We start from the raw sequence: 26,834 nt of genomic DNA, 5'->3' as shown, positions 1-26,834 counted from the left end.
CACGTCCAGCACGAACGCTGGTCCAACTGAGGCGCCAGGTGGAAATGGCATGGCAAGCCGTTCCACAGGACTACATCCAGCATCTGTACGATCGTCTCCATGGGAGAATAGCAGCCTGCATTGCTGCGAAAGGTGGATATACACTGTACTAGTGCCGACATTGTGCATGCTCTGTTGCCTGTGTCTATGTGCCTGTGGTTCTGTCAGTGTGATCATGTGATGTATCTGACCGCAGGAATGTGTCAATAAAGTTTCCCCTTCCTGGGACAATGAATTCACGGTGTTCTTATTTCAATTTCCAGGAGTGTATGTACATTTGTAAATTGCGACGCGTGAAAGACGGCATCGTGACAATTTGGGTGTGGCCGTGCGTTGTGCTCAGAAGCCAAAGTGGTTAAGGCGACAGCTCGAATTAAATGGGAAAACTGGGTTCGAGTCCTGGTCCTGCACGAACTTTCGTTGTCGCCAATCCAGTATACAGCTGATGGTTGCCGGTATTCGCAGCTGTGAAGACATTTAATGTGAACGAGGAAGGAGCGCCGTCGAAGATCTGGCACCAAATATTATTTTCAATGAGCAAAATGAGATTTCAGATGAATGGTCGTAGTATGGCAAACGTTAGGAGGAACCCTAGCAGCAAATCCTTCTACCACCAGGACTAAGACGGACGTCGGCTTTTTTCAAAGCCAGCTCTTAGAATAGTATCAGTTAACTTTCACGGTATTCCATCCGAGAAGTAAGTCTTATTGTCTCACATATATAAACACACAGTGATTTTCTGTGAATCCGAGATGCTCATAGAGGTCCAGACGATCGAAGGCCAGAAATTAATGGAATAAATCTCATCACTGAAAGAGCAAATACAACTTATGGTAGTGCAGTGTCTGCAAAGCCTGGCCTAAACATCATTTCAGCAAATGGATTATTCATTACGCCGCGAGAAGTTGAAAATGCACATCATTTCAGCAGTTTCAACATCAGATAACGACCTAGAGATCCTGACGGTTGGGTTCCAGTCGTGAACAGTGACATCCGTACATAAGTCATTTACCTTCAGCTTCAAGAAACCACCTAATTTACAGTCACAAACTGAGCCAGTAATTGGTGACTTTAACGGCCACGGTACGTTATGTGGCTACAGGGAAACCGATAAAAATCGAGAAGATCTTGAAGACTCGGTTGAACAGACGAAGTGGTGTTAATCCATGACCTGAAGACGCCACCCTTTCAACAGTGGTAGATGGGATCGTGGATATATGCCAGATAACATTTTTGTCAGTGAACATGTTGCCCAACAAGTAAAGAAGAATATTGTCGAGACAGTCCCACTCATGCAGCCTCGACCTGTTATTCGTTCTTTTGAAACAGTTGTGAAGCCAAAGTCTGATCGCGTTTCAAACCAAAAAACTTTCGTCCACTTTCACTTCTCTGTCATGAGGTCCGGGAAAGGTTGATTCTAAAGGAAATATCGGAGTATGCCGACAAAAGCATCATAAAAGAGCAGTTGGGCTTTCGTCCGGGAAGGTCCTATAAAGAACAATACACGATTTGATCCAGCATGTTGAGGATGGTTATGAAAGACGTCAAGTCACGGGTGTGGCTTTCACTGACCTCACAGAAGCTTATGATAACAACCATAAAAAGCTGGTGAGAACAGTTTTTTCAGCCACAAAGGATTATCGTTTAGCACAGTTCATCCAATGTTTCCTCCAAAACAGAAGATACTATATCACACAACAAAATATGGAAAGTCGATGGAGGATTCAGAAAAATGTTGTCCTTCAGGGAATATGTTGTCCCCACTGTTGAGTAACATCTACAGAAATGACCAACCAATTAGCCCTGGAACAACAGTATTTATTTAACTCTTCAGGCTTTCCCAGCGATCTAATGACATCTTGGGTTGTCGGGTGTTCTGCCGGACATCAGCGTCGTACTTGCACGATATTTCGGTCACGTAGCTCGTAACCTTCATCAGGTGCGATCTGAGACTGTCTCAGGTCGCACCTGATGAAGGTTACGAGCTACGTGACCGAAATATCGTGCAAGTACGACGCTGATATCCGGCAGAACACCCGACAACCCAAGATGTCAGTATTTATTTATGTTGACGATACAGCAATTGCTAATAAGTTCTTGAGAAGGTGTAGACGAAGCTGAGAGGAGGTCTTGAGGAGTTGGCCAAGTACTGTGATACCAACCGTCTGAGGCCAAATCCTGGAAAGATCCAAGTTTGTGGATTCCACCTACGAAATAGGGAAGCTAAAAGAAATCACTTTGGGAGGACAACTACTGTTTCATTGTGACGCTCCCTTATACCTCAGGGTAAAGATGGACCGCTCCCTTACATTCAAAGCCCACTGCGAAGAAGTAAATCTCAATGAACCTGCACGGGATATCATCATCCGTAAATTTATAGGAACTGCTGGGGGCGCTCAACCAAAGGTGCTTCCGACATCTGCCCGGGCACTATACTTCTCCGCAACGGAATATTCTGCATCAGTGTGGCAAAAGTCGGTACATTCCGAACAGCCTGATACTGCCTAAAACGAGACTGGACGCATTGTGAAGGGAGGTCCGTCAGTGAAATGCACCAAATTATGGGCACAGCATCACCAGGTATTCGCAGAAAAGCAGAAGTGGAGAAGAAAAAACGGGAAATTGATCACAAAGGTCAACTGTTTGGACGTGAGACCCAACGACCAAGACTCAGACAGAGAAAGAGCTTCATGTAGACAACTGCAGCAGTCCCTTCATCTCCCGGAACTCGCCGAGCGAAGCTTTGGCGAGGATCATTGCCTGAGGCACACCGAGCGAATGTCAGACGGGAACCGGCCAGAGGATCACACCTATTTTGCGGGACGTAGAAGAACTGGGGTGTCACGTTGCAAAGCCAACCTCAGAAAATGTGTCATCAATAGTAATGATGAAATCTGCCATTGTGGTGAGCTGCAGGACTAACAACATCTGCTACTCTGCATGAACCTTGTGGATACCCGTACTACTGTTGACCTTGCTGCAGCTAACAGAACAGCAGTCAAAACCCCCGAATACTGGGCTCTCCGAAGAATATGAAGAGAATTATCTTGTTGTTTGTTTATTCGTTTGTTTTTCACTATATTCCTATCTGTATTTCATAAATACTTCCAGGTTCGCAGGAGAGCTTCTGTAATGTTTGGAAGGTAGGAGACGAGATAGTTGCAGAAGTAAAGCTGTGAGGACCGAGCCTGAGTCGTGTGCTTCGGTAGCTCAGTTGGAGAGTTGGCCTTTGGCTGTGCTGCGGTGAGGACGCGCTGTTTGTGTTCCTGCCGCGGAGCGAGCGCTCGTGTTGTTTACATAGTACTCGGCCGTTTCGCGCGTGCCGTACTCAGCATATAGATCACTATGGCGCACCAATACAGAAAATCGACGCTCAAATTTACGTTCCGCAACGAATTTGCACGGCCCAAAGCACTCGAAGTCGAACGATTTCTACGAGAAGAAGTTAAAATCCCAGCGAGCGACATTCTCGGCATTCACTTGTCCATTGTGAGCAGTATCGTATATGTGAAGATCATCAACGACGCAACATGTGAACGGATCCTTCGGGACACGAAACAGGGCCTCCGTTTCTGCCATGCTGATGGCAATGTGGGGACTGTGCACGTCGATTATTCTGGCATGGGACTTCGCACGATCAGAATTTTCGAACTTCCTTTCGAACTACCGGCGGAGGACGTCGTGACAGCGCTGCGCCCCTACGGCACGGTCCATGATCATATTGCGGAAAAATGGACGCAATTACAGACATATCCTGTGCTGAACGGCGTCCGCCAGGTCCGAATCGAACTTAAACGACATGTCCCTTCATATCTGACTATCGGTGGCTGCCGTGCCATCGTCATCTACGATGGGCAACCGAAGACCTCCTCTGGTTGTGGGAAGGAGGGACACCTCAGATCAGAATGTATGCAACGTCGCATCACTCAACTGCCACCGGCTGAAGCGGACCCGCCATCGCAGCCGACGCTGCTTCCTGTGACTTATGCAGCAGCCCTCACGACAGCTACCACTTCACCACGACAGCCGACATCCACTGTTGGGTCGCGGCTCCATGCTCCAATACAGGGCGATGATGCCGCACCCGTTCCACAAGCTACGGATTCAACTCCGATGCCGCCGCCTCCGTCGACGGATAACAACATACAGGAAGATAGCATGGCCGTCGATTCGCTTATTGTGCCTACGGCTGCCTTTGTGCCGGAACGTCGTGAATCTTTGCCATCGTCTGACGCAGAAGAACACACCAGGAAGCAACGCTCTCCGAAGCGACGGAAGCGGAGGCGTAGAGCAACTTCCGAACGGGATGCGACACCGCCTCAGAGGATGACGATTCCACCTTCAATGACGACGCTACCACAGAGGCAGCCGCCATTTGCTGCAGTGTGGCACCATCGAACGATACTGAGGACCAACCACATATATCTACAGTGGCACAATCGGATGCCGAGATGCAGGACAGATGCTGCCCACCACCTTCTGGAGTGCAAGCACCAATGCCGTGTCCTAAGGACGCTAGGGAAGCCGATCTTGCTTTCAGTTCCCCAACGTGGGCGGATGACCACGACGACGAAGGAACCATGCAAGTTACGCCAACAGGGCCCACGGCGTTGGCGCCGGCTCTCTAGAACAGCCTGCAGATGAGGTTTGGGGGGATGCGGAGGTGTCAATACAGTCAGAAGCGTCATAGGTAATTCCAGTCTTAATGGATAACTTAACAACTGCGGTTCGTCAACAAGCTTATCGTATCGCCACGCTTAACCTCAACACGATACGAACGGCAGTGAAGATCCAGTTGCTGCGTGAGATGCTTCGTTCTTCGGATGTTGACATTGCCCTGTTGCAAGAAGTATATATAGCGGCCCTCCCCGTTTTCTACGGTTATGTGACATATGTGTCACCGGCGGACCGGAATGGCAGCGGTACGGCAATACTAGTGCGCGACGGCATTGCCATCGAAGAAGTGACTTACCTTCCGTCAGGAAGGGGGCTGGCGATCACAGCACTGGGCACGCGCATCATTAACATTTACGCTCCATCAGGAACTGACCAACGCCGCGAACGATCGCTGTTCTACTCGGAGGATATCGCCCCCCTCTTCATCAGCCGCGTCGATCAATATATCTTCGGCGGCGACTTTAACTGTGTGCTCCACCCCAAAGACCAAGTCCCACATTTCTCGACTTGTCAAGAACTTCGGCTCCTGGTTCGAGACCTGCTTCTCACCGACACGTGGGAGACAGTGCACGGTGACCGTCCCGGGCCGACATACCTTACTAGTCACTCAGCCAGTCGCCTAGACCGCATTTATGTCTCACGAGCTCTAGCGCCGGGAGTATTGGACGCCGAACGTTGGCCGCTTGCCTTCTCCGATCATAGCGCTTTCATATGCACACTCACTCTACAACAGCAGCGGATATGGCGCAGCCGAGGACCCTGGAAGCTGAATGTGGCACATCTTCAAGCCCCGGAATGCCGTCAGATTATCGCCAGCACTTGGCTGGATTGCGAACGTCGTCTTCCCCGATACCCATCGACTCTAGCATGGTGGGTGGACTGTGCAAAACCAGCTTTTCGGCGTGTGCTAACACAATTCGGAAAAGATACCGCAGCTTGGCATCGTCACACATTGGACTTTTATTACACGATGCTTCGCGAACTCGACAGCCAACCACCATCTCCAAACCGACAAATGGAAAGCCGCCGAATTAAAGGTAAAATATTGTGTCTTAAGAGGAAACGTTTGGAGGGGGTCGTAGTGCGATCGCGACGTCAAGACCGAGTGGAAGGAGAAAACCCGTCTATGCATCACATCGTGCTCGACAGCCGCCGACGCCGACAGCAGCTGATCACGGACCTCGTATTGCCGGGTGGTAGGGTCGTAACAACTCAGGCGGCGGTTACAGAAGCCTTCGCAGATCACTATCGCCGGTTTTACGACGAGGTGAATACAGAGGACGAGGAAGCAGACGATCACGACATACTGCAGCACGTGTCGCACACCCTCGACAACGCAGCAGCGGCGACGCTTTTAGGTGGAATTACACGAGACGACATCGAGGACGCGCTTAACAAGGGAGCACTCAACAAATCTCCCGGGCCAGACGGACTGCCGCTCGAGTTTTATCGTACTTTCCGCGATCTCATGATGCCCCGATGGATCATCATGTACCAAGAACTGATGACCCCTGGTTCCCACGTGCCACCTGCATTCATGGAAGGTCTCCTTATACCGATACACAAGCCTTCCAGAGGTCGGACGGTCGAGGACTACAGGCCCATTACAATGCTTAACTCGGACTATAAAATCTTCGCCCGATTACTCGCCAACCGCATAAAGAAGGTTCTGCCCCTGCTCCTCTCAATGGAGCAAACGACACAGGGAGGAGTGACCAACATGCAAACGGCAACCAGTGAATGCAGGGATTTAATAGCCATCGCCACATCCTGTCGCCTTCGAGCTGCTCTGATCTCTATTGATTTCGACCACGCCTTCGACAGAGTTCACCACAAGTTCCTTCTGTCCGTAATGGCCCGCATGGGCTTCCCGCCTGACTTTATCGACATCTTTCAGCGCCTTTTCCGTGGAGCTGCATCCCGTGTACTGGTGAATGGACGGATTGCGGGTCCCTTTCCGATCCGACGGTCAGTTCGCCAAGGATGCCCACTCTCCATGATTCTTTACGCTATCGCACTCGAACCACTTGTCGGAGGGTTGAAAAACAGGCTCTCGGGCATTTCATTGAGGGATCATACCTTTCAGTGCAGAATATATGCTGATGACCTTCTATTACTTGTCCGATCTGATGACGAGGTACGCTCGGTGATACAATGGGTCAATCGCTATGGTTTGGCAGCGGGCAGCCTCATGAATGTGGCCAAGTCGGCAGCGATGCCGATTGGGAGAGGTCTACAGGAGGACGCTTTAGCCCCACTCCCACTAGTTAACAAGATCCGGTTCTTGGGCATAACATTTACACAGGATGTGCACTGCACGGCTGCCATGAACTATGCACGATTACTACAGGCAATACGCACAGAAGTTCGCCGGAACTTACTTCGACGGATGGACCTCCTACAGCGTGTGGAATACCTCAACCTTCACGTGGCGACTAAGATGATCCACATGGCCCAGGTCCTACCGATATCGACAGCGATGGCACACAGACTGCAAGCAGCGTTTGGATATTACCTTACCGCCGGACACCTATTCAAAGTCCGCTACGAAACACTCACCCTCCCTCCGCTTGATGGCGGACTGGGACTTATAAATGTACGAGCGTGGGCTACAGCATTATACTTGGGCACAATGATGAAATTGTGGACCCACCAAGATGCTTCCCTTACGGGTCGTTTGTTAGAGGAATTGCTGCCGGCGTCTCTTATGCCACCGGTCACGGTTGCACACATTACACCCTCACTCTCGCACCTCTCGGCATTTATTCTTGAGTATAGTTACGTGCACCCAGACCTTCCCAACACTCGCACTCCCAAGGCGAGAGACTTTTACAGACTGCTGCTAAGGTCCACACCTCGCAATGTGATTGAGAGGAAGAGCCCTACGACCCTATGGCCTGCAGTGTGGAGAGCGGTCCAGAAGCCGTTCCTCCCCACGCGGGTACGAGCCGCGTGGTACCAGGTGGTGAACGGGAAGGTTGTAACACGACAAAGGCTGCACGCTATTGGGATGGCGGATTCCCCCCTTTGCCCACGTTGCCACCTCGTGGATACTGACGAACACCGTTTAACATGTGGATCGGCGTTAGAGGTATGGCTGCTAGTGCAGAAGATCCTCGCCTGCTACCTCCGTATCGCGCCTCGCACAATTGAGCCGCGGCTCCTCCTTTGTCCAGAGGATACTTATTTCCCACCTGCGAAGACTCACGCTCTCACATGGTTTAAAGGCATGTCCATATACTACCTCTTTCGAGATGATGAGAAGATGGTGCTTGATTACTGGCAATTTCTCCAGGACAGTCATAGCACACTTGAGTGTACACCCCGATACCGACAACTGTTTGCGAACTATGTGCGCAGTGTCTTCGATAACCCCCCTCACAGTTGGGGAGTACCGGGCAGAGGATGACCGCCTTCATGGGGCTCCACACGCTGCGAAATGTTGTACCAATTTGGAACATGGAATCTGTACGCAGACGGGCCATGCACATGGAATGGCGTGCGGGATTTGGTTACTTTTTTCTTTCTTTATAAAAAAACAGAAAAAAAAGATGGATAGAGCGTCTGTAAAAAAAAAAAAAAAAAAAAAAAAAAAGGTTGGTAGAGCACTTGCCCGCGAAAGGCAAAGGTCCCGAGTTCGAGTCCCGGTCGGGCACAGAGTTTTAATCTGCCAGGAAGTTTCATAAATACTTGTTGCACACATATATCCTTATGTTTTTATTGTAATTACTTTTTTTACTTTATTAAATTTCTCTGAAATGGATTCATTGTCTGTAATTAATCTCCGTAAGTTATTAATGTTGTGCCAGCATTGTACTTATTTTATGTCCTGGACACGTAAAATAAATCACTTGGCTCGAGTTCGTTACTCGATTTGACGTGTTGGCCCCATGCTACTCGTATATTCGCAGCACATGTGCTGTGGTGTAGTCACTGAGTCCCACCAGCTCGTGACGTTTTTCGGGAAGACCAGCTCTCCTCGGTTTTCTCAACATCCTTTCCTTTAATAAAGGTCCTTTTTGGACATATAATTCAGTTCTCTACTCACTAACATGCGGTGTCTTATGTACAATCTACTTACTATTTACCACTATAAATTTTTTTCAAGAAAGACTGCCAGTTTATTTACGATATTTTCCGGAAAGCAGTTTGTCTACTAATCTACCATGTTATTTAATTTATTTAATACCGTGGCAAACCTGTCGTCAGATTATGTACTGGTCCGTGGTGAGCCCTGGCACAATCACGCAAGATTTTCTGACGTAATTGTACACAGTTGTCGTATTTTTGGGGGAGAAACCATCTACTGGTAGCAACAACTTGCGATCTTTCAAATAAAATGAAATGAAGTGGTGGCCCTCAACTACGCACCCACAGACTCAGAGTTGAAATATTGAACATTTTGGCTGGTTTCCTTGTCTAGGGGCTGGGATACGTAGTTGCTGCACTACAAGCCAAATACTGCTGAGTCTACAGTACACAGAATATGCACATGAATCGAATGGAAGAAGTTTTCTGTCACTCGGCAATTGCGAATTTTGAACGTAATATAGACGGTTATAGATGAAAGATTGTAATTAAATAAAATCTGCAGGTAGTATCTTAACGACTTTAAATGATGAGTACGATAGTAGAAGTACTTTTGAGAATTTCTGCAATACACTTATTGGTGTCGATAGTCCAGCAATTAAATAAAATATAAGTTGAATAACAGGGAAACAATAGATTCCTACTGCATGTAATTAGTTATGAACAACAACATAGCTCGCGAGATATTCAGTTCTAAATGCACACTACGTCTTCACTGTAGAAGCCACGGAAATATCACAAGTTCACAAGTCAGCAATACGAAGTATTTCTATCTGCTGCAGCCACGCGCAAACTGCTCCACACTCTCCAAGTGTCTCTCACCACTGTGGAGCCCTCGCGCCACTTGCCGTGTCCTGTGCCCTTACTCCCTCCCATTCACTTCGGTAGTTGCCTACCGTAGTAACGAACGCTGTGATTGGCGATAGCGCTCCCGTCATGTCTCCAAGCCAACGCAAGCTCACAAACATTTTGAAACACATTCGAAATACTGGATTTACATTTAAATAACTTGAAATAAAATAAATATTCCTACTGCTGGACCATAAACACGCTCTAACATACGTTATAAAATACGTAAACAAATTAAATAAACAATATCAAAGGAATAGCAAGCAAATGTAGGCCAGTAGCTTCAAGTCTTTGTGCTTTCTAAAAGCCAGTAAATATTTGACCAATTTCTTCATGAATAGTATATATCGGATATAAACAAAGTCATAGATGAAAGAATATATTTATGAGCACACTGCTATCGTTTTTTCGTGTAACTGTGGAGTACTTATGGCCTAAGGCGATCGATAGTAATTGACCACTTTGGCCTCCAATAACTCATGTACTATTCAAGTTACATACCTGTAATTTATACCAATTTAGATTTACACTAATAGCTTTCTAAAGACATGTCGATCGACGTAATCGGATGAAGCGTTTAGATTTTGGAAATTCGTTGCTGGGTGTTACTTGTATAATTTACAGTCAGATACCAAACTTTAAACTAATAAAGATATTGAAAATCTGATTACACCATAGCAATCGTCGTGCAAATAATAGTAATGTACATGTTTCCTTTCGAGGTATCATGATTGATCTGGCTACTATTAATTTCTATACGATCTGTGAACGTCTGCCATGATGGTTTCACAAAGTCTGCCATCTTTGGCACTCCCGGCGTGTCTCCTTTTTTCTTTTTCTTGAATCTTATGGGACTTAACTGCTAAGGTCATCAGTCCCTAAGCTTACACACTACTTAACCTAAATTATCCTAAGGACAGCCCGCATCTCGTGGTCGTGCGGTAGCGTTGTCGCTTCCCACACCCGGGATCCCGGGTTCGATTCCCGGCGGGGTCAGGGATTTTCTCTGCCTCGTGATGGCTGGGTGTTGTGTGATGTCCTTAGGTTAGTTAGGTTTAAGTAGTTCTAAGTTCTAGGGGACTGATGACCTAAGATGTTAAGTCCCATAGTGCTCAGAGCCATTTGAACCATTTGAGCCTAAGGACAAACACACACATCCATGCCCAAGGGAGGACTCGAACCTCCGCTGGGACCAGCCGCACAGTCCATGACTGCAGCGCCAAAGACCGCTCGGCTAATCCCGCGTGGCCATGTCTCCTTCATCGGCACAGTGTCACCATGGAATTCCAAGCCATGTGGCTGGACCATGCGCTGGGACCACCCCTCATGCTCAGCTAACGTTCGTCACCACGTGATGTTGCCGGGCCGCAGTCTGCTGAGAGGCCCCCTCGGGGCCACGCCAAGTCCGAACTTAGAATGTTTCCAGGGCGCCACGACTCCCCATTACCTCACAAACTGGACTTTACAGTTGCTGATAGTATCGTATGGTTGTGCTAGAACGTCTGTAGGGATATGAATTAAAACTGATCCCTCTCCAATTTTGATAAATTGTGACCTTTTACAGGCCTCCATAAAAATCAAAAGAAAATTACGCAGCGTACGCTTAAATATCGCGTGTCGTATTTCAAATGATATCTGAACAACTAGTGTCTCTGATTCGATTATTCTAAATTTCATAAATTTTGGTTTAATATGGTATGCCATCTCGTATGTTAATGTGACGTTGAACTTACTCTGTTTTAAAACTGAACTTTACGAAATATTGACATATATACTTTTTTTTACTACCGCACAAATTAAGCTAACAAAGATCTAGCAGCTCAGTGGTCTAAGATACTATGTTAATGAAAATGATTAATTTTTTAAAGGGAACTTCACTAATGTAGGGTGAAAATATGATTTTTTTCTAGTGACTGAATATTTTCATTTAGTTACCCAACAACTTGCGGAATTTTCGTACTTTACTTTCCTCTACAATACATTTTGTACAAAATTTTACATAAACAACCAGAAGAAAGTCACTAAACGTTAATGTCATATATGTATCTTTCTCCATTCACGTTGGCCAGTGGATAAGATTAGACGACAGTATTTTTCGTGACACACGCCAAGCAAATTTCTTCGTCCTCAGTGAAATACTTTCCGAAAACGGCCTTTAGTGTTTCTGACTCCTCTCTGTCATCTTTCGCCTCGACTCTATCATGGTCACAGAGTGTCTGAACAGATGGAGTCGATCTATTTACTGGCTTAATATGAGACCGAAACTTCTTGAGATTATCTGTGAAGTCGGTAGACAGAATTTTACTTTCGGATTCGTTGAAAACTTCTCGCATAGCTCTCCTCACGCTAATTTTTGGTTCGTGCACTTTTGTTTGTCTGTGAATGTTTGGCTACGTTTGAATTTGCAGTGAAGCTCCCTTTTCTATCGTAGTAGCTTTCTTTAACACGGCTGTGTAATCACGGCGCATCTTTCCCATCCCTCACAACTTTGCTCGGCACAAAATACTTGTCAAGGCATTTTGTACAACGCTTCTGAACTTTGTACATAGATGCTCAACATTTTCGATCCTGGCAATGAATTTTCATGTTGATCTCTCAAATAATCTGAAATGAATAGTTTCTGACAGGTCATTAATATAGTACGTGAGCAGGAAGGGTCCAAATCCACAAGTCTCAAGTTATTTCTACATTTGTGGGTAACTCTTCACCCAATATAACATTATGCTTCTTCCTCCCAACCAAAAAATCCTCTATCCAGTCACAAATTTCGTTAGATACCCGGTATGATCGTACTTTCGTCAATAAGCCGAGGTGTCACACATTTTGGACAGCAAATGTATAAGACAGTAATCCAGGGCTCATCACTTTGCTGCCTTCTGGAATTTTATCTTCGTACAGAAACTGGCGACAGTCATTTTAATGCAATGATGTATAGCCATCAACATATCAACAGTTGCTTGGGCTAGGAACTGATAATACTTATTGTGACGTAGTGACACAACAATACTGAACGATAGGAGTGATGGGTAGACTTTCAGTCTGATGCAGGGGTACACACAAATATATGATGTGGGCAGCCAAAGCCGTTGAAATTCATGGCGAATTGAACTTGAATCAAACTGCAAGCAGCTGTTAATTGGTGATTTATTCGCGACACGTTTTGCTGCGTTGAAAAGGTGGTTCTACACAGAAAGGAAAGCATCCTTGTAATCTATATATTTACAAAATTAATTAAAGAAAGCCAATAAAAGTGAAGCTAAATAAAGGTTCTTATAATGCGACCCTACTGTAAGCACTTTTATTTACGTTTTCTTTTATTGGGTGTCTTTAATTAATTTGCTAAATATATAGACTACAAGGATGCTTTCCTTTCTACGTAGAGCCACCTATAGACGCTGCTTTAAGTAAAGAAACGAAACGTGAATAAATCACCATTTAACAGCTGCTTGCGGTTTTATTCAAGTTCAATTTACCGTGGTGTAAGTTTGTTTAAGTTGCACACGCAAACGAGATCCAGGACTCAAAGGTAAAGTTTAACATTTGTGTTAAGTAGTCGGCTAGGGACTGCTGTATGGAAGCTGTGTCGGGCCGGAAGTAAAAGAGAAAAACAAAACAGTGTTTCTTCAGTGTGGTTGGTGCCGCAATCACATCGTATTTACGACTACTTTTCCCAAACGACCCTAACGGATTTTATCAAATGTATTCCACGATTTAGGCATGTATGCCATTGTCGTACGGTTTTGTAATACATGTACGTTTCGCAGTCTGTCGTGGAAGAACCTGGACATCACACCCACACAGCCGTTTGGCGAAAAAACTTATTTTATAAAACAGCGATAGGTCGCGAGGTTCCAATGTAACTGCATCACCCGTCTTGTAGTCTGTAAAAAGTCGTAACTGAATTATTTCTTGATTTGGGAAGTCAAGCTTTGGAAGACACGCATTCGGTGCTATGACAAATAGTCGTTCTCAGCAAACTCCACTGGCAAACGGTAGAAGTGAGGCACTGTGCGCTATGGAGAAGTTTACGACTGAAATTTCGCGAGAGCAGTTTCCCACATACATCTCGCAAAGTGTGCCCGTCGATAAAATTCGAGAAATTCGAGCTAATAGAAAGGCCCTTCGCGAGTAGAGCTGTGGCGTCCCACTGACGAGTCTTGAGAGTGAGTAGGAAGGACTGCACGAATACGCGTCATGGAACTCACCGACAAGGTACGTCGAGAACAACTTCTGCTAGCGGGCCGCCTGCTTTTCACTTGCTTGGCTGAAAAGTAGGCTATTGAATGGGTTGGAGTACGGAAGTCGGCATGAATATCCGGGATCTGAGGAGGATATGCTGAAGCGGGAGATAGAATTATTATTACTGGAAGCATCCCCCGGCACATTCCCTATGTACCAGTCTATCCACAAAGTATAAGTTATAAGCCTTCCTATTCTTCCCTGAGCCTATGTCTCGCGGTGCAGAGGCGAGCGAGCCGGCCTAAGTGTCGACTACACCGGACAAGGTACTGACTCAGTTCCCGGCCTCTTACAGGACCAAACCAATCCAAGGACGCACTTCGGCGAACAGCTACGCGGCCGCCAACAGCTGGGGCCTCCTGCAGGCTTCAACACGACAACGCTAGTCGAACCATCGCTCCTGCTACCCTCTGGGCGCCGAGGGATGGGCTCGCACTTCCGGCAGAATTCCAGCGTGGTTAACAGGCGCTATTAGATCGACGTGCTGGTACGGCAGACAACCACCTAAGCCCACGTCTAGCAGGCCGCATATGGAGTGGAACCCCTTCCCATCCCTGCACCATTGACTCAGTCGGGATTTCGAGGGTGTAGCAACAGCACCGGCCAGATGCACCACCATGGCGACTCCCTCTCCGCTAGCAGAGGACCCAGTGCCACCACAGACACCAGCCGATGTCGTGATGGACCTGAAACCCCTAACTGGCCTGCCCACACGCAACCCCCTCCCTATCGCTACAGCGATCCAGCTATCGGTAGGGACGCTTTCGACCCTACAGGCTAATTAGGGGGAGTAAACATGCTAGGGGCAAATTATATGGAAAGGCGGGCAATAAACAATATGTACAAGAAACAAGATGGAACAACAAGAGTGGAGTATGAAGTACTCGGATTAAAAAGAGTGTAAGGCAGGGATGTAATCTTTCGACCCCTACTGTTCTGTCTGTACATAGAAGAAGCAATGAACGAATAAAAAGAAAGCTTCGAGGGAGGGATTAAAATTCAAATTTTAAAGATATGAATGATTAGATTCGCTGATGGCATTGCCAGCCTTAGTGAAAGTGAAAAAGAGTTACAGGATCTGTTGAATGGAATGAACAGTCTAATGAGTACAGAATATGCATAGATAGTAGATCGAAGGAAGACGAAAATAATGAGAACTAGCAGAAATTAGAATAGCTAGAAACTTAACATCAGAAATCGTGATGAAGTAGACGAAGTTGATCAATTCTGCTACCTAAGCAGCGAAATAACCCTGGCGGACGGAGCAAGGAGGACACGGAAAGGAGACTAGTACTAGCAAAGAGGGTAAGAGGGTATTCCTCCCCAAGAAAGTTCTGCTGGTGTCTCTTCATAGGTCTTAATTAGAAGAAGAAATTTCTGAGAGTTAACGTTTGGAGCAAAGCATTGTTAGGTAGTGAGACACGGCTGTGGGAAACTCGAGTAGAGGAGAATGGAAGCATTTGAGATGTAGTGCTACAGAAGAATGTTGCAAAGTTGGTGGACTGATAAGGTAAGGAATGAGGAGGTTCTCCGCAGAAACGGAAAGGAAAGGAATATTTGGAAAACACTGACAATTAGAAGGGAGGAGATGATAGCACATCTCTTAAGGAATAAGTTCCATAGTGGTATTAGAGGGAGCTGTAGAGGGTAAAAACTGTAGACGAAGACAGAGACCGGAATACATCCAGAAAATAACAGAGGTTCGTAGGTTGCAATTGTCACTCTGAGATGAAAAGGTTGTCACAAGAGAAGATTTTAACTGCCGCCGATATGAGACACCTGAAAGCTATCACACGGTCTTCGCGTCTGACGGCACGCAGGAAACAGACCTTCCGTCTTGTCAACATGAACTCACTTCGTACCGTGCCGTGCGCTAGTAAACACTACGCTGACATTGCGCATATGTTAGCGGGCTGTTCGTTGGATCTAAAACTGATTTGGTTGCGAATGCACGGATTCTAACAGACTCGCGTGACCACGAGATACTTAGATTCTTCTCTTGGTGTGTGTTTACAACTCAACGGCGACCTTGTGCGGTTTTCTGAAATGCCAAGTGATAACTGTGTATCACTCCTTACTGTGAAATAGAGAGTGTTGCTCTTTAGCATGTGTAATAATTACTCACAGATTTTCCTCACCTACATCACTACATTTCAAAGCTGATATTACGAGGGGGAGTTGGAAAATGAGTTTCCCCTGTTGACTGTGGGCAGAGTCTTTCCGTACGAGCTCTGATGATCGTTCCTCCCTATGTAGGTCGGTGTCAACAAAATATTTTCGCAATCGGAGGAGAAAGTTGGTGATGGAGAGAAGGTGGAGTCGTGGTCAAAGGCGGAAGTGAGAGCTGTTATCCGCCGTGAATGGGCACGTGGAGTATCAGGCACAGAAATTCATAACCGCCTTGTTGAGGTGTCTGGGTCAGGTGTGATGTCGAGGCAAATGGTGCGGAGGTGGTGCCAGCAATTCAGTGGTAGACGTCAGCAAGTGCAGGACATACCGAGACCTGGACCGATACGCACGGCCACCTCAGATGCAAGTGTCAGGAAGGTGGATAATATGATTAAAGCGAACCGGCGTATCACCATCGATGTACTAGAATCGGACATGAGCGAGCTCACGAGATCATCTACGACATTCTTCGATACAGGAAGGTGTCAGCACGATGGGTGCCCCGCCATCTGACCCCGTTACACATGGAACAACGCATGGCGTTCAGCCTGCAACAGCTCGTGCGTTACCATGAATGTGACAATGACTTCTGTTTCGGATTGTGAAGGGGGATGATACGTTGGTCCACCATTACGCTCCTGAATGGAAGGCCGCATCCATGGAGTGGAAACATGCGTCATCACCTGTCCGAAAGAAGCTCAAAAGCACTGCGTCTGCAGGTAAAGTGCTACTCACCGTTTTCTGGTACGCCAAAGGAGTTTTGCTAGTGGACTTTCTGGAGGATGCAACCATCAATGCTGCGCGGTACTGGGCCACTCTCTCGAAATTGAAAGAGGTGATTCGGAAAAGCGGCCTGGCCTTCTCAGATCTGGCGTTCTGCTGTTGGATGACAATGCGAGACCATACACGGCCACGGCAACGGAAAACCATATTGCAACTCTTGGTCAGGAGCGCCAACACCATCCGCCTTACAGTCCGGATCTCGCACCAAGCGACTGCCGTCGGCTTGCTGCTTTGAAGAAATCTCTCGGCGGAAGGTGCTTTGGCAGCAGTGCAGACGTCAAACACGCCGTTCAACGCTTCTTCCGTATGCAACGCCCTGATTTTTTTTCGTGGAATGCTTTTTGAAGCTTATAAAGCGGTATGAAAAATGTCTCAATGTACTTGGAAATTATATAGAAAAATAAAGATTTAAGTTTAATGTCTCATTTTCTTTTTGTTTTTCCTGTCACACACAGCTCTAACCACAGTCGACAGGGTAAACTTATTTTCCAACTCCCCGACGTATTTTAAATCTGTCATGTTTGTTATCGAACGCCATCGTACAGTTAAATTAGTTTTCAGCATTGTTTATAAAATTTGCTTCCTTAATAGCTTCCTTGTGAAAATTCCGAATCTCGATTTTCCACTTACGTACACTGCGCTTCAGATCTTATTCTCGTGTTACTTGGTATATGCCTGCATTCCCGTCGTGCTACACTCTTGTCTTTAACTATATTCGTATTATCGCTAACGCTGTCTCCCCTAAAGTATTTGTGTTTCCTGCGCCACTCCTATCTCCACGCCAACAACCACCACTGGCTTTGTTTTTCATTACGGACCCGTCTTCACGCTTGCTCAGGTAATGAATGGAGTTCTCGCGAACGAGGACACTTTTCACGCCTTTTTTCATATTCTATACGGTTTTACGTTGACGTTCATATCGCTGTAATACTTTAGCATGTTTGTTCAGCTGATCGGCTCTTAAGGTTCCCGCCCGCATTTGCTTACTAAACGTAAATTTTAGCGTCGTCGTTTGGTCGCTGTCTACTTTTATCTTCTGTGTTTCGTGAGACTTGTTAAGAAAGTCTCTGATCAAAATGTAAGTGAATGTTAATAAACTGGTATTTGTTAGAGCTCTTCTCTGTTATCAAAGTAAAACTGCCCTGGGAGAAAGCTATGCAGAGTAACATAGCGAGATACTTTTTACTAAATGTCTGTCACATAGATGTACCATGGGCTGGATGAAGTATCGGCTTGTGTCGACACTGTACTGTGACGCATCTCTACGTTCGCAGGCCACTAACAATGCCGGCGCTATCAGCGCTGACTAATCTCGCTGACAGGTATGCCGCCTTCTGTCAGCGACAAATTTACTGTCCCACATTCGTCTTAGTTACGGTGGTGCTGGCAGACAATCCCAACAGCGTAGACGAAAGCAGACGGTAGTAGTCGGTCATAAATTTCTGAAAATCACCAGTACAAGAGAAAACTTCTTATTCACGGTAGATGTAAAGACTTTGACTGGAAGTTAAGCGGAAAATATCCCTTCCCCCCTCCCCACAAACACTCAACAAGCGGGAAAGTTGTTAACAGTTTGGATTGTATATAATTTACACGACATTGTTCAAACTATCAAACTATGAAGATGTGCTGACAAGTAACACCTCCCAGTTTTTTATGTGAAAATTGTTAAAGCTTTATAAATAAAACAAACGATATTAATATTCTACACCTTTATTCTTCATGTCTACACATTCATTTCTCAACGTAGTCACCCTGGCGAAGAACACATTTCTGCTAACGAGAGGCGTGTTTGTTGATACAGTCACTGTAGAATATCTGAATTTGCTGACGCAGCCACAATCTCACTTCTGCTTGCGCCGCTTCATCGCTATCGAAATGGCTTACCTTAGAGCGTTATTTAAGTTTAGGAAACATATGAATATCGGATGAGGCCAAGTGGGGACTGTACGGTGGGTGATCGACGGCAGTGAACCCAAGGCCTTGGATTGTTGCAGATATCACAGCTCTCGTGCGTGGTCTGGCGTTGCTGTATTGAAAGAGAGGCTGCTCCATGTGTAGACGAACTCTTCGAATTCGAAACTCCATTACAGCACGCCGTTTCTCACGCACCGACGCAGTTACGTCACACACCGCCATGTAACACGCTACTATTCGGAGCCCTCTAGCAGCAAAGGGTTGCAAATATGTAGACGTGACGAATAAAGGTAGGAAATATTAATAACGTTTATTTTATTTAAAAGGCTTTAACAGATTTCATATAAAATTTCGGAGTCATTACTTTTCAGCGTGCCCGCCTAGCTTTCGGATTGAAGAATAGTTTAGCCTCATCCTTACCATCTGGCATTTTGCTAAATGGTTCAGCATAGAGAAGCTGTAGCCGAATGTAAAGCTGCAAGACGTAATGAAATTTAAAAAAATAAGTTTTCCAAAAATAAATATAATAAGCAATTTAATGTAGCCTGCTTACCTTCATGTACTGATATCAATATTTCCATTTTGTTATCAAAATAGGAGACACGAAAGATTAAAAAAAAAATAAAGAACAGGAAATAATAAATAAAGAGCTTTCTGAAATTTTCATGTTTAACAATGTTGGTATATTTTATGAATCGGCACTATCTCTGCCTAACGATGTCCTGGTCAACTGATACACCAAACTAAAAGCCTAAGGCTATAACGGATGTCACAAATCGTATTCACTTGCAGAATATAAGGGCGATGAAAAGAATCGTCAGTTTCAAGATTATGTAATGTAAAAATTTCACGGGGTGCTGTATTCTGGACACAATACATCGACGTACGTCAGAGTGTGCTTGCTGATGAAATTAAGTTACGTTGCTGAAGTATTGTGGCAAGAGTGTACGATATTGCGCAAGCGTATGTGAGAGGAGATTGTTTATTTCTTGATTTATTTATCCTTGCCAAATTAGTGTCACAACGTCTTCTCTAACACCAAGCGAGTAATTGTGTATAATCAGAGCTGAAAAAAAATTAGAATTAAAATTCAGGATTTACTGGGTACAGTGTTCAGGATATTTTACCGGATGGCTTTCTGTAATTTCTTTTCTCAAATCTATAATCCTTCACTTATGCATACAGTTCAAAAATCTTTCGGGACACCTGTTTGTTCTCACGAAGTCAGTAGCTATACATTTATACATATGTATTAAACATGCATGATTACAGCGTAATATTACATGTTTGAAGATTAACATAAAATGTTATCCGTAGAATTTTAATTCAATAAAGATAATCCAACTCAAAGATACTACAGCTCGTCCAGTTCTATCAGGTGCCTTACTTTTCAAATAGAAACGGCGGTCGGATGGTCCCGGTAGGCCACTCGTGGCCTGAAGACGGAGTGCTTTTAATACAAAGGGCGTAAATTTTAAGTTGGCATATGGTTTGAGTGGAAAATGGTTACGGATAAATGAAGAATACTTATTTATTCGTAAATTTTGATTCGCTAAAACTAAACTCTCCCTCTCTCCCCATAGGGTGGGGTTTGACAGAGAGGAATTAGAGTTTTACAAATGTTGACCAAAATACGTGGGTCAACATTTGTAAACACGCAGAGATGAGAACATGAATTTTCTTGAATTACAGCGCCAACTACCAAGAATCAAAACAAATGTTGTAAGACAAAATGTACGTAGTTTTTTTATGTAGAATTCTGCAATGCAAAATGGGGGTTCCCATTTGAAATTTTAAAGTTGCCTACCGCCCCACCATCAGGGGGCTGGGGTGGCGGGCTAATTTTAGCACCAGCAGATGTCCCCCTCGAAAATAATCAACTTTGGATTCTACACATTTTTTCGTGTGAAGCTTATTTCTCGAGTTATTCTGGTTTGTCAACTTAAAATTTACACCCTGTATTCTCTTGGTTGTACTTTGAATTGCTACCATAGATGAATGCATTATAGTGCCTAACTCACTTTGACAACGCCAGGACGGTTATTGTGTATTTTAGGTAAAAAATTTTATCTCCGAAAGTATGGGCGTTATCGATTTGAAAGTTTGACGGTATGGTTGTGTTATACATAGAATTTGCTATACTAAGTATGAAAAAGATTAGTAGTATTCCAGACCGCTCGCTAGGGGCAGTAGTGCAGCGTCAGCCGCACCAGCATGAGAACCAACAGCTGCTCTCCTGCCGGCTCCACGGCAAGCTGCGCATTCAGTGCCAGGTGAGAACTCGTAATAATTTACTACGTTACACCGTGCATATCGACGATCTGATCGATAGGTTCTGTCACAGGAGACTGACTCGCTGGAAGGCACAAAGGAGAGGGGTGGGCAGAGGACGATGTGTAGAGTTTTTAATAAATGTGTGTTATTTATGGATGTTCAAAGCAGAAAAATATGTATAGACTTATTATAGGTTAAATGAACATTTCAGACACTTTGGAACGTTAAACTATAATATTCGGAAGTGGAAACAGTCCAACGAGGAAAGCTGGTACGTGCGTCGACATCGATCACGTTTCTGCCCAACGTGGGAAGGCCGATGACCTGTGGAGTTCGGGCAGCATCAGTCAGCACTTCGTCAGATCAACGACACAGCAGACGGGCAATGTTTTCGAGTAGAACAACGACCAGCGCAGTTCGCACATCAGCGGCCAAAGCTCCAGGAACTGTCAGCACACTGAACGACGTATCTGGCGATGCGGAAGACGACGAAAGGACAATGCGCGACCACGCCAGCATAGAGGTAAAACAATGGAAAGCCGGGCACGTCTGTCGACATTGGTCACGTTTCTGCCCAGAGTGGTAGATCAACGACCGAAGACTCAGTCGCCGCCCTAGAAACTTCGTGGCATTGGCAAATACACCGAATAAATACCTCCTACAAATGGGCGTGAAGTGGTCCGTTGAGGAGGTCGTTCGAGGGGAGAAAGAAGACACGAAGAAACATCGCATGCACGACGAACCGATGGTTAGCCAGCGGAGGTGATACTTCGCTATAACGATGAGCCGTGATTTATTTTCAAAGAATATTCTTAAGAATTTATTTCATTTAGTAGCGATTCATCAAGAACATTAACACATTTAATGACTCTATGTAAGCATGGAAATAGTTGCCAGGGACTAACTGATGAAATCACAACCAATTCCTTTTAACAAATGAGAATTTTATTCACTTTAATTAAAATTATAATCAGAAGGCACCCTCTAAATATCAAAAATACAATTTATTCAGAGACAGAAATAAACAAGTTTTGGCTGTATGAGCTTTCGGGCAGAGAACCTTGCCGCTCCCTTTTGACACGGCCGTAGTTACGACCGCTCACAACAGCCTCTGAAAGACCACACTGGTGCAAATCTGCAACACACCAGATAACTTTAAACTGAGAGTTTTAATAACAATTTATACAAGCACACAAACTATGCACTCCCCCCCCCCCCCCCCATAGGAGGGATGGAAATGGAAGTCTTACGGTGAAAGGGTGGCAAAACATATTTCAGGTATTAGGCCGTTACACTCCAAGGAACAAATTCGTTAACACACCAAATCCGACAAACATGACAGAGGCAGTTACTAACGCACGGTAGATTGATAGGGAGATTACCGAACAACCTGAACCGCAGGTTGCTTCAACCCGCCCCTACTCCACAAGCGAAAAACGAACCACCCAATTTATAAACAACCACATTCCCGCAGGTGGGCAAACGGAGAAAAATGGTGGGACGACCCCAAAGCAAAACGGCTGGTGACCACACCAAGAACACAAGTATAATTTAAGAGGAGTAAATCAAACAACGTATCACCAATCACTTAACTTCTAATAAACCGCGATTTCTCGACAAGACCTAGCGCAGCACCCCCAAATCGCTCTCTCGAACCGTCCGCTGCCAACCGCTTCAACGGACGCAGGAAGGCGCGCCGATCTCCCGTCTCACGGCGTCGCAGCTCGCACCGGCCAGACAGATGTCGTGGGTTGACTCCTGTTGCTCTCGTGTCGGCCGCGAAGCCACTACCCCTCGCTATACGGCGAGGCCCACTGGACTGACGTGGCGACCTCACAAGCGCCGACGCTCAAGACGGACAAGTCATCTTGTGTCTCAGTGCGCGACCGACCAACCGATCGATCCATCCGCCAATAACCATTGCCTGAGCAAACTCGAGCAGACTGGCGGCCTAACGCGCAGACTCAGATGCAGGAACTAAGCCCCGACCGGGCGACCACTCGCCGAGTTCTCTTACTGGCGGAGTGGAAAGACTCTCATTTTGCTGGCTTTAAAGATTGATGCGAACGACAGACATACTAGCACTCCGAACGACAGACGGACACTAACTGCCTAACAAATGCGGACGAGAGACAGACTAGCAAGATGGGGACGAGAGACTGACCCAGACTGACCCACTGGCGAGCTCATAGCGCCCCTCAAATGCACGTGAACAGGCAATCTTTCCCCTTTCCCACCAGAGGGAGACACCAAAGCTGCGATTGCCACAGCGGCGCCACCGCCAGGAACGGAGGGGAACTGCTTCACACTACGCGCTGCGGCGCGCTCTTCAAAACAGCAATTTTTACCACGACTTCGCCGCTACGCTGCTCCACAGAAGACGATGATGGTACCGCGCCAATACGTCAACGCAGAAGGTGCCATCGCAAGCTCGAGTGGTACTTACCCAGGCGGCTGGTGAGGACGAAGGGACTGCGGCCTCACCAAAAGGGTCACCTGTGAACGTAGAGTCTGATGAACTCCGCCAGAAGACGCCGAACCTGAAGGTCGCTGGTTCGATTCCGGGACGGAGCACTCCGCGCCACGCCGTAACCGCTTGTTAGTAACGCAACGAGCGAATGCACAAGGAGAAGGCCGCGCCGCCGCCGCAGCGGGTAACGGGCACTGCAGTGAATGGAAGAGTACGCTGCCTGGCTCTCCGCTGCAACGCTAGTCGTCGCCGCATCAGCTGTCACCGGAGTCGTACGCTACGACTCCGCCCCTCCGCCCACGCGGGGAATTCAGCGAGTTAAAACACAATGTATTAGTCTGTTTGTTTAAAGGGTCTTACGTCTCGATAAACGACTGTTAGTGGAATCACCAGTGTTTCAGTTACACCCCACCCACTGAGCCAAGGAAAGAGCCGACTCTACGGCCAGCAAAGTGTCGCTTCCTTCCCCCATCCCTGACAAAATAATGACCTTCGCTCCCCTCTGTGACTGACGCTCAATATCTAGAGCCACTAACCCCTGACCCGCTACAAATCAAACAAGCACGCAATCCGAGTCTGGAAACCAGCGATTACCCCCATTACAATGTGTGCACAACGGCAGTCGTGCCTCTGTTGCAACATCTGTTAATGTGTATCACTGCAATTTGGATGACGTTCTTTATGGTGAAAGGATACACGTGTGGTTCCTTCATGGTGTCGCACCATTGCGTTTTCAAGTGCCATACGGCTGCTGCGGCACAACGTGGTCTTCGTGGTGTGTCAGCAACCTCACCAGATCTCTCGCCAGCTGATTACCATGAGCAACTATAAAGAGGGAACCCACTCTTTCTGCAGACACTGCAAGAACTATTGTGGAATTGCAAAAAAAGATGCAAGGTGCTTGGGAAGATCCAGCGCAGGATGCCATTCGGCACCTTTATGGTCGTTCGCATGTGAGAAAACACGACTGCATTACCACCAGAGGCAGGTACACTGTGCACTGATGCGACTGTTTGTGCGCCCTTTACTGTGAAGTGTGTGTTTCATTTGTTCAGAATTTGTTATCATACTTCTACAATGACGAACTACTTGTCACCTCACTTGTCAATAAAATGGACTCCTCTTGAGTGTTGCGCTTTTTTGCGGCAGGGTACGTATATACTAACTAGGATAATATTTCACACCGAAGACAGTAGCGGACGGTAACCACACATCACAGTATCTACCAGACGGCTCCTCTGTTGATCCTTGTTAAATGGATAGTCGTATTCTTTGAAGAGTGTCATTTTTTGCTGTTAATTGTAATACATCCTGTATATCTGGCGAGAAGACCACGAAGACGAAACTAGACAGAGGCGACGGGTTCACGCAGAGGTTTACTAACAGTCATTATTCCCGCACACTGTTCACCATCTACTATGACGCTGCCAGCGGTAAGATAGATGGACTGCAGTAAGAGACGCGGCGTACAAACCGTGCGGCTAAAATCATGTTGCTTACGAGCAGAAGCAAAACACACATTGACAACACAAATAGACCAGCTCTTCTATAGAAAAACCTGCGTCGTCTTGGTACAGGCAAAGCAAAGCTGCAGCTGATCCCATTGCACCATAGCTAAATCGGTACCTGAAATCACCCACAACGACAACCGAACCGCAAAACAAACACTCTTTCATTGTTTTATGCTGGTAAACGAAAGTAGCCAGGAAAAATTGTCTCCAATGCATATCAAAAAGCCATCATGAGTATCTGATCAGCATCTATTCAACACGATGGCATCACATTCCACAAAGTAGAGCCTATTATTGGCCCTCTACGACCGACTATAACATATATCTAAAACCGCCCCTTAACCACAAGCGTTTTGCCTGAGGTCAGAAAACAGGTACTAGTTAATCCACTCTCTAAAAAGGACGTTGTCATAGTACCCGACAGTTGCCGATCGATTTGCATTCTTCCTGCAGTGTCCAAGACTTAAGAACACACAGTCGACGACCAACTAACAAACTACCTAACTAAAGACAACGTACTTGCCCAAAAGCAATCAGGTTTCCGAAGACATGGCAGCATAACATCTGCCTTAATAAAGGGAAAAGACGACCTGTAGGTTGCCATGGATGCACAAGAGGCGACTATCATGTGCTTCGTAGACTTCAGCAAAACCTTTCACACTGTCGAAATCGACATTTTACTTTACGTATTTAAGAGCCTAAATTTTTGGCCAAGTGCAGTACAATGATGTCGCTTATACCTGACGCCTCGCCAGCATGGAGGCAGGCAGTATCAGCAGTCTTCCAGGGTTCGGTATTAGTTCCTTGTATGAAGAGCAGGGAGAGTTATGTTCTTGGACTCGACAATGGCTATGTGTATGACTGTGAGATCCTGGTTCAAGTGACTGAGACTTAGATCAGTCTCTCCCGATAACAATGAAGTGTTTCGGTGGGGCTATCCCAGAGGCACAGGAAGCAACAGTGTACGTCATCAATCTTGTCCAGCTGCGAATGCCACAAGTGGGGTCGTGATCTTTACTTGTATCTGAGTGTTGGTTATGTCTGTGACGTTCGACTCTTTATTCATATTCCACCGTCATATGCTCAACCATCCTGGATGCATGCAGACAAGTGCAGAAATTTCCATATTCCTTGTGTTCTCTACTTCTTTGTCAATGTACACTGTCTCTCACATCTCGACCTTGACGATTTTGTCTGAATAACATGGCAGAAACATCCGTTGACATCAGAGCAAAATCATTTCTGTCCCACTCCACCATTCCACCACATTGTCGAAGTTCTTCTCAGTATCAAGAACCCGACTCTGGAATAACCTCTCGCATGATATCAGAGAACTGAATAACATTTCTAGCTTAAGAAGACAGTTAATGACATATCTGCCGATTACCACTGTCCCTGTATGCTTACGTTGCCCCTGTACTTCCTTCTTTCCAAGAAGGTCTTCCTCTTTTGCCTGTATTCTTAGCTGTTACAGTCACCTTAAATTTCCTTTGACCAGAACTCGCTATATCAGAAAGTATCTGTTTTGTACACCTATAAATTATTTTTACATCTGCACTACTATTATTGTTATTATTGTAGTTTTCACTATGATTGTGATGATTATTATTATTATTACTATTATTAATACTATTATCAATATTAGTTGCAGCAGCAGTCGTAGAAGTACTGCGAGCATTATCTTTATTGCTTCGTAGTCAGTATTATTTACTCACATCGTTTCTGTAGAAACTGAAATCGTTTTTGTGGGGGGTCCTGCCCATTCGGCTCTTATTGGCTGCCTAAAGGACGCTGCTTTCTCGGATAGCTATACAACA

Source organism: Schistocerca serialis, chromosome 5, assembly GCF_023864345.2.
Source record: "Schistocerca serialis cubense isolate TAMUIC-IGC-003099 chromosome 5, iqSchSeri2.2, whole genome shotgun sequence".
Taxonomy (NCBI): Eukaryota; Metazoa; Arthropoda; class Insecta; order Orthoptera; family Acrididae; genus Schistocerca; species Schistocerca serialis.
Note: the sequence above shows the minus strand (reverse complement) of the source record.